Consider the following 12090-nt stretch of genomic DNA (forward strand, 5'->3'; position numbering starts at 1 on the left):
CTCAACGGCCATGGCTCACGGGACCAGCCGCTCTGCGGCATGTGGGATCCTCCCGGACCAGGGCACGAGCCCGTGTCCCCTGCATCGGCAGGCGGACTGTCAACCACTGCGCTACCAGGGAAGCCCTGCATTATTTTTTAAAAATAATTCTATTGTACCTCCTTTGTTGGATTACTAGCTGTCACTCTTCTGGTATTTAGAGGTTACTTTAAGGTTTATCATATACATTTAAAACTTATTACCATCTACTTTCGAGTGATATTACACTATTAATATGTAGTATAAAAATTTTACAACAGTATAATTTCATTCTCCCCTCCCAGCCTTTGTGCTATTGTCACACATTTTACTTCTACATGTTACAAACCTCACAATGTATTGTTATTATTTTTGCTGTATACAGTCAATTATTTTTTAAATAAATTTAAGTAGAGAAGCTCTTTTGTATTTACTCACAGAGTCATCATGCCTAGTGCTCTTTTTGTCTTTGTATTGATTCAGATTTTCATCTGGTATCATTTTCCTCTTGACTGAGATTCTCCCTTTAACATTCTTTATAGTGCAGGTGTGTTGGTGATGAATACTTTCTGCTTCTGTATGTCTGAAAATGTCTTTACCTCACCTTTTTGTTTTGTTTTGCTTTTAGGTTCACCTTCGTTTTTTAAGGATATTTTCACAGGGTACAGAATTCTAGACTGACATTTTTTTCTGTCAGTGTTTTAAAGACACTGCTCCACTATCTTCTCACTTGCTTCTTTCCAACAAGAAATCTGTGGTTACACTCGTCTTTGTTCCTAGCTGTGTAATGTGCCCTTTTTTCTCTGTGTCTGAGATCTTTCCTTCATTCCTTGTTTTAAGCAATTTAAACAACAGATGTGTCCTCGTGTGGTTTTCTTCATATTTTTCATGCTTGAGGTTTATTGTGTTCGTGGATCTATGGGTTTATATTTTTCATGATATTTTGGAATACTTTTGGCCTTTATTTATTCAAGCATACCTCTCTATCCTTCTTTCCTTTGGGAGCTACAGTTGCATATATATTAATTGACATAGAGCAGTCCTACAACTTATTTATGCTTTATATAGTCTATTTATTTATTTATTTATTTTGCGGTACGCGGGCCTCTCACTGTTGTGGCCTCTCCCGTTGCGGACCACAGGCTCCGGACGCGCAGGCTCAGCGGCCATGGCTCGCGGGCCCAGCCACTCCGTGGCATGCGGGATCCTCCCGGACCGGGGCACGAACCCGTGTCCCCTGCATCGGCAGGCGGACCCTCAACTGCTGCGCCACCAGGGAAGCCCCCGTCAATTATTTTTAAAATAATTTTTTCTTTAGTTTTTTTTTTTCCTCTCTTGAGTTTCATTTTGGACAGTTTTTATTGCTGTGTCTTAAAGTTCACTCATATTTCCTTCTGCATGTTTACTCTGTTGTTAATCCTATCCAGTGTAATTTTCATCTCACATGGTGGTTTTCCCCCTCTAGAACAGGGGTATCAAACTAAGACCCTGGCATAATCAGCCCATGGCCTTTTATATATAGTCTATGGGTTAGGAATGGTTTTCACATTTTTAATTTTAATATATGACAAAAACTTTAAGAGCCATACAAAGCCAAAAATATTTACTATGTGGCCTCTACCCCACGACTTCTACCTACCACAGCCTCCTCAACCCCTGCGGCATCTCTTCAACTCCGGAACTCACCAGGCTTTTCCTGCACTCCCCTCCCTGATCCACACTCTGGGCACTCTCTCCATGCTGTAAGTTAGAGCAGTTTTAGGGCTCATTTCCTTTGTTTCCTGTCTCTCGGGGATTATTGCCTGATATCCTTTTTCTTGAAAACCATTATTTCTTTTCTATTAAAAAAATTCTTTTAGTTGCTTTATACAGGAAATGGTGGGTGGCCAGAGGAGTAGTAAATCCAGTCCTTGGTACTCCATTCTGGTCTGAGCAGATGTTCATTAGAATTTTCTTAAACACCTTTCACAAATTAGAACTTACCTACCTTTCCAACTTAGCCTTTATCTTAGCTAAACTGGTCATATTTCAGTCTTGGCACTTGGGTTCACTTTCTTACCCCTGCCTGAGATTCCTTCCACCTTTTCTAGTTGCTGTACTATACAACTGCTATGGTAGAATGTCTGTGTCCTCTGCAAAATTTATATGTTGAAATCCAACCCCGAAGGTGATGGTATTAGGAGGTGGGGACTTTGGGAGGTGCTTAGGTCATGTGGGCTCTGCCCTCATGAATAGGATTAGTGCCCTTATAAAAGTAGCCCAAGAAAGTTCCCTTGTCCCTTCTGCTATGAGAGGGCACAGTGAAAAGATGCCATCAATGAACCAGGAAGTGGGCCCTCACCAGATGTCAAATCTGATGGTGCCTTAATCTTGCACTTCCACCTTCTAGAACTACAAGAAATAATTTTATGTTGTTTATAAGTCACCCAGTTTATGGTATTTTGTTATAACAGCACAAACAGACTAAGACAAGGACCTAGGGTTTTCTAGTCTCTTAGTAAAATAAGGGGAACCAGTTTCCCAGGTAATTTTTACTTTAGATTTTCCTTACCAAACCATCAACATAGGAAAGTAGAAGGGATTAAAGATTGAGGATACTCTTTCTGAAACTCTTTTTTCCCAAAGATACTTCCATAAAGTAGAAAAGGTTTGAGCCAGCTTGTGTTTTGTTTTTTGTTTTTGTTTTTTTTTTTTTGTGGTATGCGGGCCTCTCACTGTTGTGGCCTCTCCCGTTGCGGAGCACAGGCTCCGGACACGCAGGCTCAGCGGCCATGGCTCGCGGGCCCAGCCGCTCCACGGCATGTGGGATCTTCCCGGACCGGGGCACGAACCCGTGTCCCCTGCATCAGCAGGCGGACTCTCAACCACTGCACCACCAGGGAAGCCCAGCCTGTGTCTTAATGCAGAAAATATTTACTATTTAGCTTTGTCCAGGGAGGACTGTTCTTCCACCTCTTGATATGGTAAGATGGGAAGACTATTATTGCACTAGCAATCTGGAAAACTGGATTCCAACTCTTGTGCTGTCACTAATGGTGTGAATCTGGACAAGCCACGTAACCAGCCTGGCCCTGGGTGATCTCTTCGTATTGTGAGCAGGACACTAATATCACATTCTCCATTGTTCTGCGTTTCTCCTGCAGAAGTAGACTTGTCAGCTCTATTCAGCTTGGTGCTTCCATTCCTTTTGTTATGCCTTTGATGTTTTCTCGGGATATTTCATTAAGCAGGAGAGCAATTAATAGTTAGATGTGGGACCTATTTTGATCTGCTCCATGATTTACAGGCCCTCACTTTGGAATCTGAATTTTTGGGTAATCACAAACACTTCATATGTAGTGTCCTGGCACAGGAAGATATTAATCTTCCATTGAGTTTTACCTGACTTAAAAAGTTTCTTTAAGATACAGAACACGTCTTGTTCTTCTTTCTCTCTGGCATGGTGACTTGCACAAAGCAGGCTTCAGTGAATGTTGTGCTTTTTTTTCTTAATTTTTAAAAATTAAAAAAAAATTTGTTTTTAGTTTTTTGGCCACTCCCCACAGCATGCGGGATCTTACTTCCCTGACGAGGGATTGAACCCGTGCCCCCTGCATTGGAAGCGTGGAGTCTTAACCACTGGATCACCAGGGAAGTCCCATGTTGTGCTTTCACATAGTTTATCTATGCTATCACATACTTTATCTCATTCATGAAACAACTCATTAAGAAAGCATACTAAGATAATATTTAATTTAAAATTCTGGGCCTCTGAAAAAATTTGAAATAGAACTTACCTATTTCTAATCCTTAAAGAGTTAATATTTTATTTTTAGATTTGCTAGACACAGCACAATGCTAGGGCAATAAATGTAGTCCTGCTTGAAATCAGCTGATGAATCCTTTGTAAACAAATGAATAGTCTGCCTTTCTTACATGTAGGCAGAGAGCATAAAATTTTTAATTGATTTTTTTTTTTTTGCAGTACGCAGGCCTCTCACTGTTGTGGCCTCTCCCGTGGTGGAGCACAGGCTCTGGACATGCAGGCTCAGCGGCCATGGCTCACGGGCCCAGCCGCTCCGCGGCATGTGGGATCTTCCCGGACCGGGGCACGAACCCGTGTCCTCTGCATCGGCAGGTGGATTCTCAACCACTGCGCCACCAGGGAAGCCCTAATTGATGATTTTTAAATTTGGTGAAGATACTGTTATTTAGCCCATCTTCTCCTTTATCTCCACAAGGCAAATAAAAGAGCTTTGACATTCCTGAGCTGATGTGTTCAAGGTCCCTTGAGTCATTTGTCTAAAACTGTATTTATTTCACTGATAATCACAAGGCCCCCAACTGGCCCTTCTTCTTTTCCTTCTTCTATCTCTTTTTCTTTTTCTTGTTTTCAGTTTACTCTGAATGTCTGCAGCTTTGAGTTGATGTCCCTTCAAGCCATGCTCCACATCCCCCAGTGACTTTTCTAAATGCAAATTTCATTGCTATCAAGCTTGCGATTAAAATTCTTTGGTAGCTCTCTAGGGTCAAGCACAGATTTCTCAGCAAGACTTCTAAAGTCTGAATCAGGGGTGGAAATAATACTGGCAGAAGGAGCAAAAGCATGCCTGGGGCAAATAGAGTCAGGGGGAGTGTTTAAATAATGCTGCTTTAGGCGGCTTTTCCAGAGATAAAAGTTACCACTTGTCACCCAGTAAAGATCCAGTTGTTGTTTAGACATGAGCTTTGCGTTTGTTTGTTCTTTGTTCTTCTCAGCAGGAAGATTCCTTTATAATGGTGAAAGAACCAAAACAATAGGATGAGAATGAAAGACAAAATTGGTTGTATCTAAGAAGCAGGACCCCTGTTTTATGTAGCGATGTGTCTGTGTGTGTGTGTGTATCTAGGGGAGGAAGACAGGAAGATAATTTATCATTTTTGTTCATAGGTGTCTGGACTCTTAGGCAACATCCTTACCAGACGGAGAAGACCATTACTTGGAGATCCTTGATCCTGAGTTGGATACAGTGACTGAATGGGATTTTGGACTGTTTCTCTTGTGAATGGGTAAATAGTCTGTGTGGGAAGAGCAGTGGAAGACTATGTGATGCCCAGGAGGATAGACTCAGGTGAGGCACCATTTCCATAGTAGAAGCAACCATGTGACTACGTTCTATTAGCAGGATATTAGTGGAAGTGATGGTACCACTTCCTGATCCAACCCATATCAAAAGTTTCCCATGTGTGATTTTCTCCCTCTCCCTGTCTGCTGGTTAGATGTCAGTTCTCAAGGTAGCCTTAGAGGTCACGTACTAAACGTGACAGAGGCCCTTAGTGACCATGTGGACAGTCCATCACACGTTACCCTCCTTAGGCCACACTCTCCTCACCTCCTTGACACTGCCACTGGCTGGACCTCCTAGGAATAAACATATTTTATTAAACTGCAGAGATTTCAGGGTTTATCTGTTCCAGCCAATAGTTCTACCTTAACTAATACAAAGAAAATATTTTTTTATCAAATTTGAGAAATATCCGTCTACTCCTCTTAGTTTGCTGTGGGTGTTTAAAAAATCAAGACCTGGTGTTAGATTTATTAGGTACCCTTTTGATATCTATTTAAGTTTTCTCCTTTGACCTATAGATGCCATGTGTTGTATGTCTAGCCACCTATGTTCAACTTTCCTTCCACTCCATGAGGGTAAAATTTCCTTGGTGGGGCTTGATTTTTCTTTTAATATATTTTTGAGTTTCATTTGGCAGAATTTTATTTAATGTTTTTTCCATCTGTATTGATAAAGGATATTGTGTTGAATTTTTTCTCTTTTTTTCTCTCTCTTACCATCTCCCTTCTTCCTCTGTGCCCTTCCCTCCTTTCCTTTGCATTTGTCATTTATGGGTGTCAGGTTTCTACTAAATTTGTAAAATAAATTTAGAAGCCTTTTTAAAAAAAGTATATTCTATCACATGGGATTTTAGAAGAATTTATCACTAAAATAATCTGGCCATAGAGTCTTTTCATATTTTCCCAGAAAAATTTATTTAAGATAGGCTTTTAGCTCAGAGCTTTTCTTTTTATTATTTTTGGTAATGCCTGTGAGCCCAGGCACATGGTCACCCAGGGCATCATCAAGGTGAAAATAATGGCCAGAAGTTCTGCCAGACGGGTAGTGATCTGTCTTTTATAAATATATTTCCATGTAAAATATTTCACACCTATATAAAAATAGAGAGAGAAGTACAAAGAATGCCTGAGACTTCACAACCCATCTTTGTCAAATCTGAACCCTTTTTTTTTCCTTTGTGACTTTCACTGTTTGGTTTGTGGTTACCATGAGGTTTTTGTATTGCCGTCCATATGTATACGTGATTGTTTTAAGTTGCATCTCTTAATTTCAAATGCATTTAAAAAACCCTGCATTTGTACTCTCCTTCCCTCACAATTACTGTTTTTGATATCATATTGTACATCTCACTGTTTTGTGTATCCTTTAACTGCTTATGGTGGATACAGATGATTTTACTACTTATGTCTTTTCACCTCTCTACTAGCTTTGTGTGTGGATGATTTCCTACCTTTACTCTATGTTTGCCTTTACCGGTGAGCTTTTTCACTTTGTAATTTCCTTGTTTCTAGTTGTAGCCTTTTCTTTTTCACCTAGAGAAGTTCCTTTAACACTTGTTGTAGAGCTGCTTTGGTGGTGCTGAACTCTTTTAGCTTTTGCTTGTCTGTAAAGCTTTTTTTGAACTGAATCTTGATGCTGCCTATATTATGAATTTTACCCATGTTTTGTCAGTGTTGTTTCTCATTGTCGTAGAACGTTTACTTTGAAACATCATTTTGTGATTTTTTTAATGGTAAAATTCTTATATCAAAATAAGTTATTATATATATAATACAAATTCATTGTAAGCTTAGATATGCAGGATACATGCTAGTCATGTTAGTTTTATTTAATCAGTTATTATACAGGCAATATAATATACATGTCAATAGTTCTGGGTCTTAGAAACAAACAAAACTTTGCTTTAAATGTTGGCTCAGCTATGGAACTCTGGGCAAGTTACTGGCCCCAGTTCTTCATCTGTGAAGTGGTGAAACAATGGCAACTTTCTGGACTTGTCATGAGCTTTGTTGGTAGCAAAAGTAGGCATGGTGCTTGGTTCAGCACCTACTGCCCAGGAAGTATTGAATACAAAATCAACTCATTTTATTTCAGGAGAACTTTTTCATACAGACGATTAAACTTCCCTTATGTCTTTACATTTAGGAAGTTAAGTCCTGTTTATGGTGTTGTACGAATTACGAGCATCCTCAGGTCCCGAGCAGGTGAGCACTGATTGCATTTGCTCTGATGACAAAGGGAAGGTGCCCAGTCTGCTGTGCCCCCTCACACCCTTTCCTCCTTCCTCCCTACAGCTCTTCCTCTGGATCAGGTGTTGTGTCTGGCTGAAGGAAGAGGTGTCCCTGGAGCTGTCTCCCTTGGCACTGTCACACCATATGCTGCCATAAGGAAAACGTACCAGGGAGTCTAGTCTTTGCTCGGAGTGGGAAGAAAGGCAGATGCTCCCAGTGCGGCCTTTCTTCCAGGCAGAGGAGGAACTTCTCAGGTTTCCATCCCACTGAATCATAGACTCTCACTTCCCATCCCCACTTCCACACTCCCTAAGTTAAGATGCTGCTCCGTGCTTTATGGTAACAGCTCACAGCCTCATTAAAGCTGAGGTGAACAAATGCTTACTGACCTTTTATCACAAAGAAGGCAATGTTGTTTAAAAGAAAACAAAACTAATTCTGTTGACAATGCACCTTTCTGTCTGTTAGCCACAGAGCTTGTGTCGAGATGGACAGCTTCCTGGGACATTCAGCCTGCAGCCACAGTGCTCAGGAAAGACTACTGGTTTGCTGAAATATGAATATAAAAACACCTGACTCACCAAATTATTTCCTAGAATAGTTAGCTGGGTGGAAGCTCACCAAGTTAATAACTAAACCCCACATTCAAGTCTGTTGGCAAAGGGCATGTTTAAGCTTAATGGCTCTGTATCCATCCAGAGAGATAAAGGAGACTTTGATATCCTGTCTGGTTGGCTGTGAGAGGAGCACGACTCATTAGGCACCTGGGACGCTGAAGGAGTGACCTGTACTGGAAATATTTTGAAAAGTGAGTCGACGTACTAGCCTAGTCCTTCAGAGACCACACCAAGCCTGAGGCAGCTGGTTATTCAAGAAATAGGACTTAGGGCTTCCCTGGTGACACAGTGGTTGAGAGTCCGCCTGCCAACGCAGGGGACACGGGTTCGTGCCCCGGTCCGGGAGGATCCCACATGCCGCAGAGTGGCTGGGTCCATGAGCCATGGCCGCTGAGCCTGCGCGTCCGGAGCCTGTGCTCCGCAACGGGAGAGGCCGCAGCGGTGAGAGGCCCGCGTACCGGAAAAAAGAAATAGGACTTAAAAAAGAGAAAATCTTGTGCAACAGAAACATAGGGCAGAGCAAATGATCTCTGCATTATGAATGTATGAGTAGTCAAGAGTTATGCTGGCTTGCATATGATCCAGTAATCCCACTCCTGGGCATATATCCAGACAAAACTCTAATTCAAAATGATACATGCACCCCAGTGTTCATAGCAGCACTTTTATAATAGCCAAGACATGGAAGCAACCTAAGTGTCCATTGACAGATAAATGGACAAAGAAGATGTGGGGTATATACACAATGGAATATTACTGAGCCATAAAAAAGAATGAAATAATGCCATTTGCAGCAGCATGGATGGACTTAGAGATGATCATACTAAGTGAAGTGAGCTAGACAGAGAAAAACAAATATCATATGATATCACTTATATGTGGAATCTAAAATTTGACACAGGGGTTTCCCTGGTGGTGCAGTGGTTAAGAATCATCCTGCCTATGCAGGGGACACGGGTTTCAGCCCTGGTCCGGGAAGATCCCACACGCCGCAGAGCAACTAAGCCCGTGTGCCACAACCACTGAGCCTGTGCTCGAGAGCCCACGAGCCACAACTACTGAACCCATGAGCCACAACTACTGAAGCCCGCATGCCTAGAGCCTGTGCTCTGCAACAAGAGAAGCCACTGCAATGAGAAACTTGCACACCGCAACTAAGAGTAGCCCCTACTCACTGCAACTAGAGAAAGCCTGCATGCAGCAATGAAGACCCAATACAGCCAAAAATAAATAAAATAAAAATAATTAAGTTAAAAAAATAAAGTAAAATGTGACATAAATGAACTTATCTATGAAAGAAAAACAGACTCAAACATAGAGAACAGACTGTGGTTGCCAAGGGCAGGGGAGGAATGGATTGGGAGTTTGGTAACAGCAGATGCAAACTAGTATATATAGAATGGATAAACAGCATGTCCTACCGTATAACACAGGGAACTGTATTCAATATCCTGTGATAAACCATAATGGAAAAGAATATGAAAAAGAATATATATATGTATAACTGAATCACTTTGCTGTACAGCACAAATTAACACAACATTGTAAATCAAGTGTACTTCAATAAAATAAAAATTTTAAAAAGTGTTATGCTGGCTTAGAAAAAGATAACTTCCACAACTTAAAAAATTTCCTATGTAACTAGACTGTTAAATAACCTAAGGTATGTGAAGCATCCAGCCCAGTGTCTGGCTGGCATATAGTATCACTCAATCTGTTTCTTCCCTTAATCTCTGATCTTTTTTTAATTTAATTTAATTTTATTTTATTTTATTTTGGTATGCGGGCCTCTCACCGCTGCGGCCTCTCCCGTTGCGGAGCACAGGCTCCGGACACGCAGGCTCAGCGGCCATGGCTCACGGGCCCAGCCGCTCTGCGGCATGTGGGGTCTTCCCAGACCGGGGCACGAACCCGCGTCCCCTGCATCAGCAGGCGGACTCTCAACCACTGCGCCACCAGGGAAGCCCTATTTTATTTTTTGAAGAGTAAGTACTTTAAGATGATATCTATATTGTCTGATGTAAGTTCATATTTATAAGGTATTAATTTGTGTCTAAAGCCTAGCTCTCTCATTGGTTTCACTGTTAATAATAATGAAACATGACTGCAAATTGAGTCATCTGTATCAAAATTTTGCCATATGGTTCAGAAATTATTTTGGAATGAAGACTGTTAGCTCACTTTGGTATACTTGCTATGGTTTTGCCAAACAACAAGAAAACAAAAACCCAGTCATGTACATAAAGCCAGAATATGAATTTGAAAATATCACTGGTAACTCCATGTACTTACTCATTTTTGAATATTAAACTACCAGGGTGACATTTTAAATTTGGAACAAATCTTTCTAGCTCTTTCCCTGAGAAAATAAACAATGCTTTGAAGTGTTAGTAAATTAGAGCACCTTTTCAGCTGTTCCACAGTAAATTATTCCACAGGCTAGGAAAAAAAATGATTCCACAAGTACTATTAAAAGTCACTGTATTGGGCTTCCCTGGTGGCGCAGTGGTTGAGAGTCTGCCTGCCGATGCAGGGGACATGGGTTCGTGTCCCAGTCCGGGAGGATCCCACATGCCGTGGAGCGGCTGGGCCCATGAGCCATGGCCGCTGAGCCTGCGCGTCCGGAGCCTGTGCTCCGCAACAGAAGAGGCCACAACAGTGAAAGGCCCGTGTACCGCAAAAAAAAAAAAAAAAAAAAAAAAAAAAAAAGTCACTGTATTCTACAAGGTCCTACTGTATAGCACTCTACTTAATATTTTGTAATAACCTATAAGGGAAAAGAATCTGAAAAAGAAAAAAATATATATATAAGTATATAACTGAATCACTTTGCTGTACACCTGAAACTAACACAACATTGTAAATCAACTATACTTCAAGTTAAAAAAATAAATAAATGACAAAAATTCCCAGTATTCTGAATAGGGTGACGAACATTCTCACACATAAAACCAGACGTATACAAGGAATGAGCAATCTGAACTATTTGAATGCCTGTTTTTCAACTCCACCTAGCCTCCCTACTTTGTATTTCTTTAATATGTGCCTGTAATACTTCTATGTATTTAAGACTTCATTAAACCTAAGTGTATGAGATAACTTCGAAATAACGTTTTTGTCAATAACATAACATTTAATCATATATCATAAGCAGGTACCTCTCACTTAGTGATATTTTACTAAATTCAAGGTTTTCTTTCCTAAAATATGCTAATGTTGCTCTCTTCTAGAACAAAATATTGGGAAAAAACTCACTAGGGTTTCCTTGACTGAGTATATGCAGGATTTTGATGGGCTGGATTCTAACTCTTTGTTGAGAATCCACTTCCTATTTCACCTCTCCCCTTCCCCACACCCCTCTGCTCCAACACACACCCTCTGGGGCAAGTTTCACTGCAACAGATACAACCTTGTTGGGCCAGTCTGTCTACAGACAGGATGTAACTTGTAGGAAGGAGAAGCCCTGGTGTCCCAGAAAGATTGAGGCTGCCAGCTGAGGGGCCAGCCTGCTTCTTCCCTTTGCTTTGCTACCCAGTGCGTGCATTCTTGCAGAAGTGGACCACTGTCACCCAGGAGCACGAGGGCTGTGACCCGTGCCACGCAGTTTGTAAGGAAGAGAGGAGAATCCAGGATGTGGGACAATTCAAGGGCAGGACGTGCTTCCACAAGGAGGAGAAAAGAGCCAGAAAGGGCGGTTTGAAGACCTGAGAAATTTGGCAACTTCTTACCCAGGGCCAGTGTGTGTTTGAGAGAGAGAGAGAGAGAGTGTGTGTGTGTGTGTGTGTGTGTGTGTGTGTGTTTATACAGGAAGGAACTAGCATTGCGAAATATCCCCAAGTACCACTGGCGAGCCTCCTTCTCTTGAAAAAACAACAATAAAAAAACAAACCACTTTGAATCCTTTCATAACAGGAAATAACACACTGGAAACTGGAGAGCTGTGATGTGAAAAAAATCCAAGAACTTAGAACAATAGAGGCTAACTAAGTTATTAAACTAGTTTGTATAATAGAAGCTGAGAATAAATAGAAAGGGGGTTTTGGGCACCCAGTTGAGTTGACTAGGCATCAAATAAAGTAGTGAAAGCAACTGAGAGCCAACCATTTGCCGGGTTTTCAGAAGTACTCATAGATTTTC

General features: G+C 41.2%; 1 long non-coding RNA gene across 1 annotated transcript; it reads left to right on the forward strand.

Annotated features, from left to right (window-relative positions):
* Window positions 1-4904: 4904 nt before the first annotated feature.
* LOC117201453 (uncharacterized) lies at window positions 4905-9275 on the forward strand. The gene is made up of 3 exons (XR_004483471.2): window positions 4905-5108; window positions 7251-7309; window positions 7400-9275. It is a non-coding gene; the product is annotated as an uncharacterized LOC117201453 (long non-coding RNA).
* Window positions 9276-12090: the final 2815 nt, after the last annotated feature.

Source organism: Orcinus orca, chromosome 12 (assembly GCF_937001465.1).
Source record: "Orcinus orca chromosome 12, mOrcOrc1.1, whole genome shotgun sequence".
Classification (NCBI taxonomy): domain Eukaryota; kingdom Metazoa; phylum Chordata; class Mammalia; order Artiodactyla; family Delphinidae; genus Orcinus; species Orcinus orca.